Source organism: Odocoileus virginianus, chromosome 19 (genome assembly GCF_023699985.2).
Source record: "Odocoileus virginianus isolate 20LAN1187 ecotype Illinois chromosome 19, Ovbor_1.2, whole genome shotgun sequence".
Lineage (NCBI taxonomy): Eukaryota > Metazoa > Chordata > Mammalia > Artiodactyla > Cervidae > Odocoileus > Odocoileus virginianus.
The window spans coordinates 6,545,081-6,566,261 of record NC_069692.1 but is presented as its reverse complement, the minus strand read 5'-3'; the positions used below and the strand labels follow the sequence as shown (position 1 = coordinate 6,566,261).

Below are 21,181 nucleotides of genomic sequence, written 5' to 3'. Positions count from 1 at the left end.
ACATACTGTGCATACATCCCAGGACATAAATGTTCTGAACAGAGGGATCCGTGAGTGCAAAGGTTCTGGGGTATGAACCTGTTCAGCATATTAGAGGCAAGTTATCAAGTCCATAGGGCTTGGTGTAGAGTAACAGAAATTGTGGGAAGACATGAAGTTGAAGAGTGAAGGGGATGGGCTGGGGAGGTGGGAGAGTCAGACAGGGCCTTGTTGGGGGGAGGTCACTGTAAACATTCTGACTTTGCCTGTGAGAATGAGTCAGTAAGCACATGAGCAAGACAGGAAGTCAGGGAACAAAGTTACCCTATCCTCCAAATCGCATTCCAGCAGGAGCCCTCTGGCTGGTCCTTGGTGACCAGCCTGTAAATAGGCAGATATGGACCCAGCAAGACTGGTAACAGGAGGCTGCAATCACCCCAGCAAGAGATGATGACACAGAACAGCAGCAAAGGTGTGCATCCAGATAGACAGCCTAAAGATAGTGTCAGAAGGAGGTACTGAGGAAATGGGTGTGAAGCCTGAGTCAGAGAAGTGCTCAGGAGGATTTAGAGACTTTTTGACTCAGATAGCCGGAGGACAGTTACCACCTCTCAAGGAAGGGAAATTATGAAGCAGGAGGAGGAGATCAGCAGCCCCCGCTGTGGAGATGTTACGTCTGAGCTGTGCCTTCAGACACAGAAGGAAAGCCGTTCATTGGACTGTTAGGTGTATGAGTTGGAAGTCTTCAACATGAAGATTAAAAAACATGGGACTGGATGGGACTCCCAAGTATATCTAAATGGGTACATAGAGAGGAGAAACCCAGTGCTAAAAAGACAAGGTCTGAAGACGTCCCTGATGGCCCAGTGGCTAAGAATTCACCTTGCAATGCAAGGGACACAGGTTGGATATCTGGTCGGGAAGCTAAGACCCCACATGCCCACGTATAGCAGTACTGAAGCCTGAGTACTCGAGAGCCTGCGCCGCCGCAACTAGAAAGTCCATGTGCCGCCAACTAAAGAGTCCACGTGACACAACTAGAGAGTCCGCGCGCCGCAACTAGAGAGTCCGCGCGCCGCAACTAGAGAGTCCACATGATGCAACAAAGGTCCCACTTGCCTCAACTGAAAGCCGACACAGCCAATTAATCAATTCATTTTTAAAAGGCAAGATGTGAAAAATAACTAGCAACCTTGGCAAGGAAAAAACAGCCAGAATTTGGAGGCAAACTAGCAGAACGTGCTGGCCTAGAAGTCAGACGAAGTGATCCTGAGACTACAGTGACCTGAGCCAAGTGCTGTCAACTGAAAAGTAAAATAGAGAGCCAACAGGAATTTGCTGTATGGCTCAGCAAACTCAAACAGGGGCTGTGTACCAACCAACCTAGACGAGTGGGATGGGGAGGGGGATGGGAGGGAGGTTCAAAAGGGAGGGGATGTATGTATTCCTAAGGCTGATTCAGGTTGAGGTTTGACCAAAAACTGCAAAATTCTGTAAAGCAATTATCCTTCAATAAAAAATAAATTAGTTAAAAAAAAATAAAAGTGAGATGAGCGCGGACCATTTTCTAACTGTTGACCCGGATATAACATTGTCTGCCAGGTGGGAGAAAGGGAGAAAACAAAGGCCTAATTCAAGGGGGACCAGAGAATAGAAATTGGAGACAAGGAATAATAACAATTGTACTTGGAGAAATTCTGCTGTGGAGGAAAGAAGAGAAAGGAGCAACAGCTAGCTGGAGAAGAATATGGAATCAGTAGAGGGATTAAGATGGAAGAAACAGAAGGATATTTGCAGGCTGGTAGAAATGATAAGGGGGTGGGTGGACTGATGACTGAGAAAACTAAGGACATGGAGAGAAGGAAGAATGAGTGGAACCATGTGTTTGAGATGGTGACCGAGGAGGAAGGGGTCTGGTGTGCAGAGTGACAGGAGCCGTTATGTGCATTCAGAGGGAAAGCACGTGTGAGCGCACTGATGCTGGAACATGGAGAGATGCAGTGGAGAGTTTGCTGAAGTTCTCCATTCGCTCCATCTATCTTAGTAAAATGTAAATTAGACTATTAGCTAAGAGAAGGATGGGGGAGCCTAGTGGGCTACAGTCCATGGGGTCTCAAAGACACGACTGAGCAACTAACACACACACACACACACACACACACACACACACACACACACGGATGGGGGAGGCAGTGTTTTTTTTTTTTTTGGTCACACTGTGGCATGCAGGATCTTAGTTCCCAGATCATGGATCAGACCCATGCCTCCTGTGGTGGAAGTGTGGAATCCTAACCACTGGGCCACTAGGGAATTCTGGGGAGGCAGTGTTGAGAGAAAAGATATGAAATAGTCATATGGGAACTTGTAGCCTGGGTGGGCCCTGAAGGTCACCAGTATTGAGCTGAAAGTGAGTTCACTTGACAAGATGATATGTTTTGCTCCAACAATATTCAGCTCAGGATTGAGGATATAGACAAAGATGGATTAACCAGCATGGAATTTTGCCAAGCAAATCGTGGCACGGAATTTAGAGCGGGTATAAAGGGAAGAGAGGCCATCAGGGGAGTGAGAGTCAGTGATGGGGGGCGGGTTCATGCCGTTCACGGGTCAGACAGTCAAAGGGCTGTCAGAGTGGAGGCACGAGAGGCAGTGAGCTGCGGAGGTTCGAGGTGGAGGCCAGAGTGGAGAAGGTTTCAAACTGAGAGCATGGAGGGACTAGGAATGACAGTCTGGGGTAGGTAGACCATACCTGGGGGGTAGACCATCAAAGTGAAAAGCTAAGGTGGGATGGAACACAAGATCCCTAGAGCAAAAGGTAAAAAATCAAGATGAGCGTCCATGTGGATACTGACAGGAGTGCTGGTGAGGCTGGCGGTGAGCCACGCTAGGAACAGACAGTTCTGGCCCGGAGTCAGCAGGCAACAAGGAAGGACAGCATTAGCACGTGACCGTCAATACATTATTGAATTATTTACTGCAAACATTCAATAAATGTTTATTTTGAAAGACTAAATTAGATAATAAGAGTTAAGCTTCTTTGAATTTATAATTCAACTCTAGGGACTTCCCTGATAGTCCAGTGGTTAAGACTTCACCTTTCAATGCAGGGGATATGGGTTCAATCCCTGATCGGGGAACTAAGATTCCACATGCTTTGAGGCCAAAAAACCAACACACAAGACAGAATCAATATTATAACAAATTCAATGAAGACTTTAAAAATAGTTCACATCCAAAAAAAAAAAAAACTTAAGAAAAAAAAATCAATTCTATATAAATGTTTCTTTACTTTCTGAGATAACCAAACTCAACTTTTTGCTATTTGGAACCAAACTTCTGGAATTCAGTACATTTAAGTAGTGATTATATATACACATTAAGGATGTGATTACATAATCTTACAGAGACCACAGCCTTTAGCTCAGGTGGTACAAAAACTGGATATTCCTGAAACACATGACAATTTAAAACATTCAACCAAGTGATAAATAAAATCTAAAATCAGTTGCAATTCCTATGTTTCAAAGGCAGCTAAAGGCTATAAGGACAAATCTATTTCTAAGGCTCCAAGATTGTTGTAAGAGGGACTCATACAAAGTACTGCAAACAAACTCAACTAATGTTTATTTAGGGGGTTAGTGGCTGTGAGTTCACATGAAGGAAAAACGTATGCCTACTCAGAAAGCTCTTCAATGCCCAAGAGCCTTGAACTGAGTCAGAAAAGAATAATTAACATCCAAATTACTTCTTACTGAACTTAAGATAATTAAGATTAATATTTCAGGTAAACTTATGGTTACCGATAACACAGTAACAGGAAAAGAAGATAGTCATTTGCAGCAACATGGATGGAACTAGAGGTTATCATACTAAGCAATGGAAGTCAGAAAGAGAAAGACAAATATGATATCACTTATATGTGGAATCTAAAAAGCAACACAAATGAACTTATCTATGAAACAGAAACAGACTCACAGACATAGAAAATAGACTTGTTGTTCCTGGGGTTGGGGAGGGAGGGCATGAGGAGCGGGTAGGAATTGACTGGGAGTTTGGGATTAGCAGATGCAAACTATTATATATATAGGATGGATAAAACAAGGTCCTACTGTATAGCACAGGGAACTAACTATATTCAATATCCTATGATAAACCATAATGGAAAAGAATATGAAAAAGAATATATATCTATATGTATAACTAAATCACTCTGCAGTACACCAGAAACTAATGTAACATTGTAAGTCAACTATACTTCAATAAAAAAATAAATTTTAAAAATTAAAAAGCGAAAAAAAGATACTCATACAGCATACCATTTTCTTATATTTTGCTACCTTTGCTTAAGTTTTAGGCTAATATCTTTGTTTAGCTCCATGATCCCCTGAGTCTATGAAAATGTGAAGAATGCATAAGTACAGATGGTTGACCATTTAAATAAATGACTTCAACTTCTCATTTGTTGAAGACTAAGTATAAGTATAAAGTCATACCACCACTTTCTAACTTTTCTTTTTTGTAAAGGGAATGTGATTAAAAAGTTGGACATCTCTGGCAGCATAATCTCTGTTGAAGTTATCATCCACTAAATGACTCCAAACATCAAAACAACAGCAGCTGACTTCTCTGTCCAAAGAATCACAAGTGGGCAAATCAAGTCCACCAGTGAACCCCGTCCCCTGTGACAACATCTCAGCCACAAAGAAAGGCCGGAAACAGTGAGAAGAGTGCAAAGAAACAATTAGGAAAAAGAAGTAGCCATGGCTTAAGATGATAACCAACTACCTCCTGGTAGGTTAAAAAAAACAAGACCTCAGTACCTCTGGAACCCATAGCTAGTTCTAAATTAGTTTTCCTTGTGAATAAAGTGGTCCTGCGCGCTATTAAATCTACCCAGGGTAAAAATGAAATACTTTCCAATAAAATTTTCTGAAAAAGCTGAACCCCTTCAGAAGCAAGGGGCGGGCTCCGGGGCCGGTACTACAGGGGACTGCGGTGCTTGCATCCGGTAACAGCAGAGGCAGCAATGTTTCACTCCTTCAGAAAGCCTCCGGAATCTAAATAGCCGTCGGTACCAGAGACAGAAGGATTTGTCCTTTCAGGAGATACAGCACATGAACAAAGAGTGGCAGCAAGAGGCAACACTTCAGACGAGAAAGACAAGCAGCCTTGGGAGGAGCCTGGTCATTCACAGCTCAGGGGGATAAACCCACAGATGAATGAGGGAACTGCTTTTGAATTTTTGTCACGATTCATCTCTGCAAGGAATTAACACTGTAAACTGGCAAAGAAACAGTCATCCAGTGTGACTGTGGCAGGGCCTGAGACAGAAAATCAGGCAGGCCAGACCCTGGAGAGCAGCTCACTAAAGGCTGAGCTTCTGCCCCACACGTGCGCCAGGCAGGGCACCATCAGTGACTTTCCCCAGCGCTTACTCTCCTATGAGGTCAGCGAAACCTTACCGAGGTTTTGGTATGATTTCACTCTTGAAAGCTCAGTACTCTGTGGTTCGTAATCGTTTTGTCTGTGTGCACCTTAACAAACTAAAAGTTTGCCGATTTAATTTCACTCCTCTGATGTTTTTTGTAAAGGCCCTTAAAGGTCATCAGAAAGCAAGGATCGTGAAGCAAATAATAATATATTATTCATTGCTCTATTTTTTTTCAGAATAAAGCATATTTGTATAAAAATTAAACCTAAGATCTACTTCCTTTTCCTCTAGTAATAAATACAAAGATTAATTTATCAAGGCTTTTTGAAAGGAGATTTTGTCAACCAGTCTCTCAAAATATAGCACCTCACATTTCTCTTGGAAAAACTGTGTATAAGAACTGGGACTTTTTTTAGCACAACTCTGAAATCTCTACTCAGAGTGTGACTTCTCTGGTTTGGAGAAAAACTTAATGTTATCCCCTTTCTCTTTTCACTGTGTTTATGAATGAATTCAGACCAAAAAAAAAAAAAAATTGCCAGTTAACTTAATTTCTTCAGTCTTAATTTAGAATTGATGTGAAAATTTACTTTTCCTAGAAAGCAATAGTAGTTTGCTGAGACAAGTATGCTCTATGAAGAATGCTCTGGATACTGTCTCTTTTGAATGATAGATTTTCCTTAAGCCCATGGCAGTCCTCTCCACCTTGATGGAGACCCAGGTCTCCTGTCTCTATTTTTCACCACTTCATGGTTTGCTCTCACCAGCTTTACAAGAACGTCCCCTGCTTCTGCTTCAGTTGGCATTTTCTCTCTTTCCCTCGTGTATTTCCAGTCCATAAACTCTTCATAAAGAGACCGCATTTCCTTCCAACCTTTCTGCCTCCCAGAGAAAAGAAGTTTATGATATGCATTATTGCTGATAAAACCCTTATTTAGACATTTGTTGGTCACAATACAGAAGGAAATGTTTAACTGCCAGAAAAACTACAGCTGATTCATTTCTAGCTAGAATGTAGGCAAAACACCTAGATAGGGCTTTTAATTTGTGCATATCCACTGTCTATTCTGACTAAAACAGAAACTGCCATTGGTCCATAAACTATAAGGGAAGAGATAAATTGTGACAGAGTATTTTCTACGCCATGGAAAATGTAAATCACATTTGTTCTGATTAGTGCCAATACAATTTATTGATTCTGTGCCAAATTTTAAATATATTTTTCACAAAGATAGAGTGCCATAGCAAAACTAAACACTGTGCACAAAAGTACCTGAATTGTTTCAATGTGGCATGCATGTTTGTTTAATAAATGTGGCATGGTCTTGATAAACTGTTACAAGATTAAGAGTTAAATGTACATTTCTATTGACAAAAATATGCTTTATTTACAAATAATGAATGGTACCATATGAGGTGAATGACTAAATTAGATCTTTACATAATTTTCATAAAACATCAGTGTAGGAAATCTAACTTATTATAAGACAAATGTGAACATTTTATAGCAGTTTTTGTGAAAACATTTTTTTCAATATTCATGTAAATATACCTTAACACCAAATGTAAGTTTTGGTTTGTCTAATATGTATTAAATTTTGTCTGAAGTATTCATACATTTCATTTATATATATGTCTACCATGTTATAACTATGCTTATAAGTATTTCACTTTGTCTATAAAAAATATTTAAATAAAGATGAATTTTAAAAAACTGGAAAAAAAAATTCTGAAAAAGCAGCTGTAAAACTGCCTATCTCTAAGTAACCAGTATTTCCTCAGGACACAAATCTGAAGAGGTCAGACTATCCTTCCAGAAAAAAAGATCAACTTCATCAGAGAAATAGCTCAAGTCCCAGATTCCTTGAACAGAAAGATAAATAAGTATATAAACATTTGTGACTCAGATACAAAATATACCACAGGAAATAAATGTCATTATACATATTCAATACAATTTTAATGGGGCAAGAGATAGGGAGGCACAGGAAATATATTTCAGTCATTTTAATCACAATAGACTTCTTGGTGGCTCAGTGGTAAAAAATCTGCTTGCCAATTCAGGAGACTTGAGTTCGATCCCTGGGTCAGGAAGGTCCCCTGGAGAAGGAAATGGCAACCCAATCCAGTACTCTTGCCTGGAAAATCCCATGGACAGAGGAACCTGGCAGGGCTATAGTCCATGGGGTTGCAAAAGAGTTGGACACGACTTAGCACCTAATGACAAGAAATTTTAATCACACACTTTTTGGAATATGCTGTGATTTCACAGTTTAAAGTTTGCTGATGAAGAATTTAATCAAGATGAAAGGCATTTGTTTGTGGGTCAAATAAAGTAAAAACACAAAGTTAATCCAGATCACTTCTGCCTCTTTAAAATAAGAGGTAGAAAGGAGCAGAATGTTGCATTCATTAGATAAACAGGCCAGAGAGACTTAGAGGATAAATATGCAAATAAATTTTTCTAAACACACTAAGCAAGATGAGCATACAAGTTATCGTCCAAACAGAAATATGTCTGGGAGTGTTAGGATACCAAAGATAATTAACAGATGTTAATCGATCAACAGTCCTAACCTGAGTAGTCCCAGGAAAATGGGACTGTCCTTGGTATGCCAAAACATTTTGTTAGAGTAAGGAATATTATGGAAACTTAGGCTTCCCTGGTGGCCCAGCTGGTAAAGAATCTGCCTGCAATGCAGGAGACCCAGGTTCAATCCCCAGGTTGGGAAGATCCCCTGGAGAAGGGAATGGCAACCCACTCCAATTATTGATCAGAGAATTCCATGGACAGAGGAGCTTGTAGAGTTATAGTTCAGGGGTTGCAAAGAGTTGGACACAACTAAATAGCTAATACACACAAGTGGAAACTTATAGGGGAAATATAAACCAAGTATTCACCTTAGCCATAACTAATCTGCCATAGATTAGCATCTTAAATTAGGCTACTCATGATCCATAACCAGAAAACAGAAGAGTTGACTTAGCACTCAGCATCAAGGCAGTAGCCATGTTGTACTATCTGGAGGGGGCACTCTGAGGCGTGCAGCCCAGCTCCCCCGTGTGAAGAACTTGTTGCTCCGGTTCCTAAGAGTGCTCTCAGCAACCGACACCCCTTCAGAGACTGCCTCAACTATACCAAACCTCCAAGTTCAAGGTCATACTTGGTGGCCACTATCCAATAATCTATCAGTGTGAGTATAAAGGACTGATCATTTTAGCTCAACTAGGGACAACTCAAAAGGGTCATCATGGCTCCAGAGATCCCACAAGTTGGCCAAGGCCATCCTTGGAACTGCATCCCTTCTGGACAGCTCCTTTCTGCTTTCAGAAGGTGCCAGGTTCCAAGGTTTCCAGATTTAGTAAGCTTGCCTCTATTTACAATGATCTTATGGCAACATTCTCCAAACTGTAGCCTCTAAGCAACAATAGCTAGAAAATGCTGTTTGGGTGTCTTGTCCTATAGAGTCTACCTCTATTACATTCTGAATACTCCTGGGAAATAGATCTGGGTTATTACAATTGATAAGACAGGAAAATTAAAGAAGATAAAAATCAACCAGGAGCAAATGTGCTTAGTAAAGGTTTACTCAATGAATGGGTAGATAAAATGCAGAAGTTTCACTGTAACTAATGAGTCTACGACTCTAGGCGCAGAACCACCAACGTCCAGATCCAGCGAAGTCCAAATCAGTTCCAAGGATTTAATGATCAGATTAGAATCCATGAGCTCCTGTACTGAGAATACAGCCTACATCCCACTCATCTTTGAACACTCAGTAGTACCTAGCACAATGTTTGAACTTAGTAGTCATTCAATAGTTTTGCTTGAGTGACCAGATTTAAAACACCCATCGTGCCTGGGCTAAAAGGCACTTAGTCTGTAACAATGAGGATGTGGTAACCCAGGTTAGATCCCTGAGGGAAGATGCCCTGGAGAAGGGAATGACAACCCACTCCAGTATTCTTGCCTAGAAAATCCCAAGGACAGGGAGTCTGGTGGGCTATAATCCATGGGATCACAAAGAGTCGGACACGACTGAACAACTAACACTTTCAGCACAACTGTTCAACAATGATCCACCAAGCATTCTAAACACAGAGATATGCCAGGAAGGCAGACAATAGTTTAGTTGAAATCAATATGTAATAATACATACATGAGATTTTTCATTTAAATAATGGGAAAATGTGACAGTGAAAAGACTACAGGCTCACCCAGGCATAAAGAAGAGAACTATCTTCAGTCATCTCTAGTGCCTTAAATAGTCTTCAACATATAACATTTTTTAAATATGTTATAAATGAAAAAACTGAATGACCAAAATAATATTAAAATAAGAAATGATAGCCAAAATTTGGGGAAATTATAAAATCAACGAATAGAAACCAAAATAGGGAACATTTGGTTGGGATGAGCCACTATGTTTGAGATATAATGACGTTCAATATCAGAGACCACGATTTCTCAAATGAAGTACTAGATGGATAACTTTTAAGGGAAAGATATTCTCCTGTACTTCTAATGTTAACTTAAATCAATTTTAATATATTTTAATACATACAAAATTAAACTCAGCATTTATTACACTTATTAAAAGAAAAAGGCAAAAATCTTAAATACAAAAAAAAAAAAACATGTGAAAACCAATTAAATTCAAGTTAACAGCAAAACTGAAGTATAACAAATAATGGTTTTCTGCTATAGCAATGTAGCATCAGATCAGATTCTATATATAATCTTCATTTTTTTTATCATTCTAATGAAAAAATGCCTTTTCACTTAAATTCACTACATATAATAATATATATAACCTCGTGGCTTTCTTTGACAACTGATAATCAGACCTCATACTAAAAAAAAACACCCACAGCATTCCTTGAATGCTAATTTTAAGGAAGGTACTTTGAGATGAAGTTGGTATCACAACCATGTGAAATCCTTATCAAATGTGTAAATATTCAAATACTGCTGGAATCAGGTATAGAAAATTCTTCAGTATTCACTTATTGATGTACTAACTACTAATGAACTGTTGAAAGTTAAGTGGAATCTGTGAAATTCATCTGTCTGGGACTTGAATGTGTTATTGCTATAATGCTGGTTCCTCTGGGTATGGCACACAGGGATGCTATTAATATTAGCACAGTTTGTTATCTGAGTCTCAGTGAACACTTCATATATTTCAGACACTGTTAAGTAGCTGGTCTTCACACAGCACAAACACAGTCAACACAAACACCCGTTTTAACACACGGCAATATCTGATTACATTAGCAGGTGATTCAGATGATATGTTTATATTATTTTTTAAGATTATCACTGATACTAAAACTTTTAAATTTTTTTTCCTATCTTAACTGCAATCACTTTTATTCTATTTTTAGACCTCTTATTGGAGAATAGTTGCCTGCCAATGCAGGAGACGCAGGTTCAATCCCTGGGTTGGGAAGATCCCCTGGAGAAGGGAATGGCTACCCACTCCCATATTCTTGCCTAGAAAATCCCGTGGACAGGAGCCTGGTAGGCTACAGTCTATGGGGTTGCAAAAGAGTCAGGCACAACTTAGCAACTAAAGAATAACAACAAATGAAAGGGCCAGAGAGCAGGAAAACAAATTATAGAATCATCAAATCCTACCACTGCTGAATATCTTCTCACCAGCTCCACATCTTCAAAAAAGGAAACTGAGTCTTGATTTAAGTGTAGCCTTGGTTCCTTTATGAAGATTTGCTCCATTCTATTAGAGAAGTTTCTTTCCTAAATTTGTTGTTGCAAATTACTCAACTCATCAATGCTAAAATATATCAAATTAGAACTTAATTATCTGGCACCACAGTCACAGAGGCAAAATAATTCTGAACATTTAATCTGAATTTAAAAATTCTTTATAAACAATGTCCTCAAATTCCCTGATGTTTCTCCAAAAGCCAAAGCAAATAAAATAGCAGGTTTAAGCCATCACAGCATGTAATCTACTTACCAACAACAAAGTAAAATAAAAAGCATATTTAAAGCAGTGATTTTAAAAATGATCAAGAAACCATATGAGAATATCTTTACAAGAAACTTTAAGAGGTGCTTCAAACTTTGAGTCAATAATTAATTGCATTGCAATATAGCACACTTATTCTGCATAAATTTCTATATGTTTCTACCCTGAAAAGGCAGTATGAAATCTACAAACTTGTGCATAAAACTAAAATGTTACTGACAGTAAAGTTATAGTTATATCTACATTAAATTAGATATAATTTCCATGTACTCAGATACAAGGGAGATTTCAGGGAAAGTCCTCATATCAGTTTAGATTCAGCTGAGTATCTCCAACTGAGTATGTCCATCACAGTTCACATGATCTTAATCATGATGGAGTTATTCAAAAATTTTAATTAAATTCAATATTTCCTGCTTGCTATGCTCTTGGAAGCTCAGCATAAATCTTAAAATGATTTTTTACTTTTTAATGAATGATAATGAAATCTTAAAGGGTAAACTAAAAATGACTTTGGGACTCAAAAGTTGTATTTTTTGTTTGCCAAGAAATGCAATAATATTAGCAATAACCAGTTGGAGGCTACTAAAAATATGGAACATTGAAATGAAATTTTAAGATAAACAATAATGGAAAAGAATATTTTTTAAAAAGAAGGGTGTGTGTGTGTGTATATATATATATATGTGTGTGTGTGTGTGTGTAACTGAATCACTTTTCTGTACAGTAATAATTAACCCAACACTGGGAATCAACTATTCTTCAATTTTTAAAAAATTTTTAAAGATGAACAATGTGCTTGATTTGTTGCAAGTTAGATAAGTTCTTCAGTAAATGAGCTTAGGATACCTAAGAAATAGGATAAACTGAGGATATACTAACAAAGGGAGATACTTCAAGTTTAACTTTCTAAGTTATTAGATAGATGTGGCAAGGTGTAATATCAAGCCCTGCATCCTTCTGACACCATCAGAACTTTAATTCTGACCCAGTGAATATATTACTTGATATAATGTGTTTTTCCCCAATGGAATAAACATTCACACAACATGAACTTGGCCATATACAAGGTACTATAAATGATAGAGATAAGATACCATTTAAGGCATGTTAAGCATTTAAATATTCAAACAACTTACAAGGTAAAAAGGAGATAGAACAAATATAAATAACTATGATACAGGAAAGAGATACAAAAATAAAATGTTATTGGGGGGGGGGGGAAGGAGAGATTCTTTCAGGCCTGGAGGAATCATGCCAAGTTTCATGAAAGAGAATGCGCTAGAACTGGGCACTGAAAAATGGGCAGAATTTCACTAGGCACAGGTAGAAAGAACATTGACCAAAGCCACAGAGGCAATAAATAAAGTGCAAATTCAGAGTTGGGAAGTGACTCAAGGCAGATGAAGTACAAAGAGATTAGAAAGAGTAATGGCAGCTAAGATGAGAAGTGCTCAGGAGCTTAGTCGTGTCCAATTTTTGCAACCGCACCAACTGTAGCCTGCCAGGCTTCTCTGTCCAAGGGATTTCTCACCCAAGAATACTGGAATGCATGGCCATTTCCGTCTTCAAAGGATCTTCCTGACCCATATATACCCACACCCATGATCAGTGTGATTTAAGGAGACCGATTTCCCACTCACAAAATCACCTTGGCTTGCATGAAACTAAATCTAAACAAACGTAAGCTGAATGCCTGGGTTTTAGGGGATAGGTACTATACAACTCTCTAAGGTTAAGTAAGATTCTTCTTTAAGTGAAACATGGAAAGAAAAACACAAAAACTCATTTTAGTCAAACTGATGTTTTATTATGTCTCAGAAGAAGAACCAGAGTTCCACCATGTAAGAAAGAAGACGACCTATTTGGTTCTTCCTTTTCTGATAATCAAATGGACATACTTATTGATGAAACTATACTAACTTATTAAGTGAAGCTATCTAAAACTTATTGAGAGCCTAGAGTGTTGTTTAGAGAAATGCATACAAAAACATATTTTTTTCAAATAAATGTACACGTAACTGATGCTAGAAAAAAGATTCCAATGAATGAATACAAAATGTATTTCTGAATAAACCTATAATGACTTCACTGTGCATGAACAATAACTAAAGTTGTTTTTCCAGAAAGTCAAAAGAAATATTTTCATCATCCTTGTGATAGCAGCTGGAATTTCAGGGCAAACCATCTAAAACCAAAAAAAAGCCTTTTTTAATCTTCCTTCATTTATATGGAAATGAGATGTTTCCTAAAACATATCCATACCCAGTACCTACGTCAAAACCAGGGCTCAAGGCACACACATTCCTCCAGCAGATTCCTGCCTAGAAGGCCACACAGACACCGACATCATCCATGTGCGTCATTCACCAAGGAGGACATTACCAAGCTATCAATTTCAATTAACCTGCTTCACTTTATAAATAGCCAAAACGTCCCTGTCTAAATAGGCTGGTGCCCTTTTCTCAGAAGCAGAGGGAACAACAGGACAAAGAAGCATGAAAAATAAATGAGCTTTCCCCTTTGTAAACAGGAGAAAGTTGACATTAAACCAATTCTAAGTCCGAACTGAAGAGCTATTAATAAAATAAAGCTCAAGAGAATGAAGGACCCGTTTTAACCAGAAAATAAACAACATTCACTAACTCTATCAGCCCTTTTTAAAGTATCTATGAGTCACAGGGCTAGAGCTATAACTCAAGGTCCATATTCAGGCAGAGCTAAAAACAGACACCATAAATTACAATCCATAACATGATCCCCAAAGTAAAACAGTTTAAAAGGCCCAAGTGATTGATGCTCAGTCAAAAAGAAGTTAGTTTTGAAGATTTAATGATATCATTCTCTTCTAAATCTGAAATGTTTCATAATTTTTATAACCTATAGCATTATCATTTCCTTTGCTAGCTGTATTTTTTTCTCTAAAATCAATGATGACAAAAAAATCCTACATGGCACTTCTACAATCTAAGTACTGGTGTACAGCACTTTTCCAGGTCACACTTCAATGAGAAAATAAAAGCAGAATCAGAAAACATCAATGGAATTTATCAAAGAGTACAACAGCCACTATGGGGAACTGTATTTGGAGGTTCCTTAAAAAAACTAAAAATAGAACTACCATAAGCCCCAGAAATTCCAGTCCTGGGCACACACCCAGAGAAAGCCACAAATCAAAAAGATAAATGCACCCCACTATTCATTACAGCACTGTTTACAATAGGCAGGACATGGAAGCAACCTAAATGTCCATCAACAGAGGAATAAAAATGAAGTACATATATACAAGGGAATATTACTCAGCCATAAAAGGGGACAAAACTGGGCCATTTGCAAAGGCGTGGATGGGCCTAGACAGTGTGAAGTAAGTCAGAAAGAGGAAAACAAATATCATATATTAATGCATACACGCAGAGTCTAGAAAACTGTAAAGATTTCTCTTACCTGCAAAGCAGTAATAGAGACACAGACAAAGAGAACAAACATATGGATGCCAAGGTTAAAAGACGGTGCGGGATGAATTGGGAGATTGGACTGACATGTATACACTACTGACACTGTGTACAGAGAAGGCAGTGGCTCCCCACGCCAGTACTCCTGCCTGGACAATCCCACGGACGGAGGGGCCTGGTGGGCTGCAGTCCACGGGGTCTCTAAGAGTTGGACACGACTGAGCAACTTCACTTTCCCTTTTCACTTTCCTGCATTGGAGAAGGAAATGGCAACCCACTGCAGTGTTCTTGCCTGGAGAATCCCAGGGACAGGGGAGCCTGGTGGGCCGCCGTCTATGGGGTCGCACAGAGTCGGACACAACTGAAGCGACTCAGCAGCAGCAGCAGACACTATGTATAAGATAGAAACAGTGAGAACGTACAGTATCGCACAGGGAAGTCTCCTCAGGGCTCCGTGGTGACCTAAACTGGAAGGAAATCCGAAAAGGGGGGACGTGCAGACACACAGATGATTCAGTTAGCTGCCGAGCAGAAACTACCACACAGTGTCATGTGACTGCACTCCAGTAAAAACTAAGCTTTCACAAAAGGAGGCCATTCCTGGTGATCATTACAGAGGCTAGTGAGCCCATTAATTCACCTCATTAATAACCACTGTGCGGAAAATCACAGCTGGTCACCAAACTAATTTCCGATAAAATAAATATACATGCACACGTGTCACATATACATAAGTATGGGTCACCCAGGCAATACTTAATAAGCATGCCATACATGGCATGATAACAGAGGGACAACCCACACGCACCAGAATAGTATTCAGCTCCCTGAAATACCTGGGACACAATCAGAAAGTAACAAGTTAAATAAATATAGAGCTCTGATGGAAAAAAAGATCTGACGAAGTTGACAAACTGTCCTTAGGGAAGTCCCTTTATCCCTAGCTCACAGCAGCTAGAAACAAAAAATCCCGTTAGAAGTCATTCCTGATAGGTAATTCTCTTGCTGTGGCAGTTCAATGAATCATCACTTTATTTGCACTAAGTCTTGACAATCAGCTGCCCACTCTTAGATTCCTTCAACCAATTTCCATGCTTGGCACAATTCTGGGCCTCATGGGAGATAAGAAGGTGAACTGTAAATATAAGTAAAACATGGGACAAAATAAGCATATGAGTTATGGATGCGATGTTGGATGGAAATAGAAGAATCAAGAGAAGTTACTTTGAGATGGCAAAGGCTGAGGAAGAAGAGTTGGGTCAGGTGTAGGGTCAGATTTGAAACAGGGGAGGACTTTCTGAGGTTGCAGAAAAAACATCACATATTCAGAAGGGCAACTGGAAACAGTGTGAATACAGCCAAAACTGTGGGGGGCGAGGGAGCAATGAAAGCTGGAAAGAAAAGTCAAAGCCAGGCCACCTTACAGGCTTAAACACAGCTAAGGAAACTGGACTTTACCATTCAACAGGGGGAAGATTTTAAGCAAGAAAGTATCATGATCAGAGCTGTATTCTGGAAAAATTAATCTCACAGATGTATATAACACGAAATAGAGCAGGGAGGAGAGTTGAGAACAGACTCAAGACAAAGACTGCAATCATTCAGATCAGACGGAAGGAGATTGTATAAAAAAGAATGAAATAACACCATTTGCAGCAACATGGATGGTGCTAGAGATGATCATACTAAGTGAAGTAAATCAGACAAAGACAAATACCATATGATATCACTTATATGTGGAATCTAAAATATGATACAAATGAACTTATCTACAAAATAGAAACAGACTCACAGACAGAGAAGAGATTTATGGTTGCCAAGGGGTGGGGGATAGGGGGTAGGGATGGACTCGGAGTTTGGGGTTGGGAGATGCAAACCAGTATATATAGAATGAATAAACAACAAGGTCCTACTATACAGCATAGGGAACACATTCAAGGTCCTGTGATAAACCATATGGAAAAGAATATATATATATATATATATATATATGAAACATTGAATCACTTTGCTGTAAACCAGAAACTAACACATTATAAATCAACTTGTGCTCAATCATGTCCAACTCTTTGCAACCCCCTGGACTGAAGCCCACTGGCTCCTCTGTCCATGGAATTTTCAGGGTTGTCATTTCCTACTCCAGAGGATCACCCCAACCCAGGGACCAAACCCGAGTCTCTTGCTTCTCCTGCATTGGCAGGCAGATTCTTTACCACTCTGCCACCTGGGAAACCCAATAAATCAACTACACTTCAATTTTTTAAATTTTTAAAAAAGGAAAAAGAAGTAAGGAGGGAGTGGCTTCTAACAGTCACAGTACAGACAGTAGTGAAAGAAACCCCAACATAGAACCATCAGGACTCCATAACTCTGAAACTAACACAGAATTGTAAATCAACTGTACTCCAATAAAAATTAATTAGAAAAGAAAAAAGAACTCCATGGCTGAAGTTTTCAATTTGGCTTACTTCGAGACTCCACAAGCAGGATCCAAGAGGCAGCCTGAAAGTCACTACATGTAACGAAATGAGAGAAAAATAGTTGCTACACTGATTAAAAACCAGTACACATACATTCAGAAGGATGAGTTTAACTTGAAATAAACTGGTTTATTTGAAATAAACCTTTTAAACGTCAGATCCATTTTTAAACAAAAGGTCAGGGGGAAAGCTAGCAAGTATCACAATGTGCAACTTGATGAAGCCTTTAGTTTGGTCCAAACCAGATGGCCAGCTAAAATAAGCATGGTACAGAGGTCAATCCAATGTTCCAGAATTAAAGAAATCTATATTCTATACACTCTTACAGGATAACCATATCTCCTCAAAGCTTTAGCCATCTAATCTGTTTCTGACCCCACTCTTCCATGAAAATTATTTTATTTTGTAGGTCACAAGTCACTGAGGGCCTCCTAACTGCATACCCAATGGAAACTTCATGGTCAATATTTCAATATTTAAGCCCTGACAACTGCTCTAAATCCTTTACTTTCCATCTGCCTCCACCTGCAAAGAATCACGCGTCCTGTTACTTCTGCCTGACTGATTCTTCACTGACCCCTTGAAGCCACGGGTCAGACAGACGCTCATTACCTCTCAGATACACTCCGTGGTTCTCAAACTACAGTTCCTGGACCACCAGCAGCCGAATCTGCAGACTTGCTGGAAGTAAAAAATGCTTGGGCCCCACGGAAGACCTACTGAATCAGAAACTCTGGGGGTAGCATCCAGTAATCTATGATGGAGCAAGCCTTCCAGGTGACTCTGGTGTGCTCCAAAATTTAAGAACCGCTGTAATCAGGACTCATCCTGCCACTGGTCTTCCCACCTTTATGTCTCAGGGTACCCAAGCCTGTGGCCAGCGTTCGATCCTAAACAATCAATTTAACTATGTCATCCACCATCTTTTACGACAGGATTCAAAATATGTGAACACTTTTTAAACAAAAAAGAGACATCAAATGTTAACTTAAATTTGCATTCTAATGTTACTTGAATTTGTACAGACATAGAAGTTTTATAAAACTAGCAATATCCCTTCGATTTTTCAAGCATAGACAATTTCTTACAGAGAGAACACAAAACCAATACTTTCAACAATGTTCATTTGAAATCAAGTTTTTCTGAATCTGTGCTGCTCAGTTAGCCGGTCACTCGTGTCTGACTCTCTGCAACCTCACGGACTGCAGCCCACCAGGCTCCTCTGTCCATGGGATTCCCAGGCAAGAATACTGGAGTGGGCTGCCATTCACGTTGGCTCCAGTCCCACTGTCCCCCATCCTTATGAATTTAGCCCCTTACAAAAGAAGATCCCTTGACATATTAGTGGGAATTCCGAATGTCAATGTCTATATCCCGCTCTTGTTCCAGAAGTCTCAGCTGCCATTTTCTACCAAAATTCTCAGCACACAATTTCATTCACCCTCTGTCACGTACATTCTTGACTAAAAGGAAAGTTGCCAGGCATGTCTTCCATCATTTCATATTGTTATTTCATTCTTACACAGCTATTTTACTCAACCATGGGAGCGATGCTTTGGCAGACCAAGTTTACTGGATGTCCTAAAAGGCAGAGACTACATGTTGAAACTTTTTAGTACCTTTTGGAACAGGAGTTCTCAAACTTGGCTGCACATATGAATCACCTGGGGACCTTTGAAAACTCCCAACACCCTGGCCACACCCCAGACCAGGGACCCACAATCTCTGGGGTGAAATGGAAGTATCAGAATTGCAACCTATGGGCACAGCTGAATATCAGTGCTGGGTAGTGAATGGTATGGTCGCCTGGAGACCTATGTCTGACACTTATCCCACATAAGCACCATGCCACTGAAACACATCAACCCTCCTAAGATGTATCTCCAACAAGCTCATGGACCTAGTGCATTGGTTTCTGTACCCAGGAAAATAGCCTGAGTAATCCAAGGAAATTCAAAAGAAGAGCCTCACCTAAGACAAAGTTTGAGGATGTGTTTTCTGCTTGTCAGATGACACATTAATATTAACCATCCATTTCCTGTGCCCATTAGTCAATGTGGCAATGGTAATAGTCAGTGCCAGTCTTTCTCCATTAAGTGTAATTCAGCCGGTCACTGCCTTCATTATCCGTTACCTGGCCTAACAAGGCTATCACATGCTTGAACTGACCTGGGGCTATTTTGAGTGGCAACCTTTCAATTCTGCAGAAATTATAAAACTGACCTAAACAAAGAAATTGATGGAGTTGCCAGGCAGCAGAGGCTCCAGAATATCTATATGAGAGGAGCATAGAAGAAGCATTCTAGTTAGAGACTAAAGGCAGGTGGCTCGTCTTGGTCTTACACTCCCATAGCCAGCACATCATTTTTACTTAGATTCTATGTAGGCAGGAGATGATTTGGGGGAAGTGATGAAGATCAAAGTCGCCTTGAGCACCCCTGAGACCCCCATGTTAGCAAAGTCAGGGACCAGAGATCCACATCACTGCAACCATCGACAGAGGCCTCTTCACTTCCTTCCTTTGACTGTTCTCCAGAGGCTGGACACTGGTCCACTTACAGCTGTGTACACAGAGGGCGCGAGAAGGGGACAGGCGAGGCAAGACAGTGACCAACTGCTAAAGCCTCCACCAGAGAGACTCCTCCAGAGAAGAGAAACCACATCAATGCCTAACAACTGGGCCTCAGCCCTTAGCAGTCCTGCTGAAACTAAGGAGGAAAGGGTCCTGCAGTTGAACAAAGACCCCAATGAGAATCCACAAGGAGACAAAGATCAAACCAGAAGGGGACCTGCAGCAAGGGAATACTGGTATGTTAAACCCCTCTCCCACTGAAAGCCATCTACAGCTCATCTAAAGAACCATGTCTGTTCTCTGAACCTATAAATCTGGACCACAGAGACCTTTCTGAGACAATGGGAAGTGGACGGACATAGCTGACAACAGTAGCACTCCATAGCCACCAGGAAGTGTAAACTGTGAAAGATTTTTCAGCCACTTGGCTATTGCTCCCTTAGTAAAAATGAGTCACCTAAGGAAGGCTGAGTGCTGAAGAATTGATGCCTTTGAACTGTGGTACTGCAGAAGTCTCTTCAGAGTCCCTTGGACTGCAAGGAGATCAAACCAGTCAATCCTAAAGGAAGTCAATCCTGAATATTCATTGGAAGGACTGATGCTGAAGCTCCAATACTTTGGGCCACCTGATGTGAAGAGCTGCCTCGTGGGAAAAGACCCTGATGCTGCGAAAGACTGAAGGCAGGAGGAGAAGGAGACGACAGAGGATGAGATGGTTGAATAGCATCACTGACTCAATGGACATGAGTCTGAGAGTCCGGGAGATAACGAAGGACAGGGAAGACTGGTGTGCTGCAGTCCATGGGGTCATAAAGAGTCAGACACCACTTAGTGACTGAACAACAACAATACAGGATCGCCCAGCCTGGAAACACTGGGAACAAATTTTACCAAAATTTTACTTTACTGAAATACTTAAGTGTTAATGGGAGCTAAAGCTGAGTAGTGAGCTGCCTTCTGCCTGCAGAAACAACAGGAGACCTCCCTGGCGGTCCAGTGGTTAAGAATCTGCACTCCCAATGCTGGGGGCCCGGGTTCGATCCCTGGTCAGGGAACTAAGATCCCACAAGTCACAGCTGAACCCACATGCCACAACTCCTGAGCCCATGCATTCTAGAACCCACTCATGGCAACTAGAGAAGCCCGTGCACTGCAGAGAAGATGCAGTACAGCCAAAATAAATAATAAAATTTTTAAAAAAGAAAGAAACAACAGCAACTAAGGAATAAAAGTAATCTGGTGAGAACTGAGTGAGGGTGATGCTTTATTGA

The 21,181-nt window shown here is 40.0% G+C and overlaps 1 protein-coding gene and 1 pseudogene across 3 annotated transcripts in view; one reads left to right on the top strand and one right to left on the bottom strand.

The window, feature by feature from the left end:
• Window positions 1-21,181, bottom strand: part of BCKDHB (branched chain keto acid dehydrogenase E1 subunit beta) — a 271,343-nt gene that overhangs the window by 218,000 nt on the left and 32,162 nt on the right. The gene's annotated exons all lie outside the window — the stretch shown is intronic.
• Window positions 1,086-5,560, top strand: LOC110140744 (UBAP1-MVB12-associated (UMA)-domain containing protein 1-like; annotated as a pseudogene).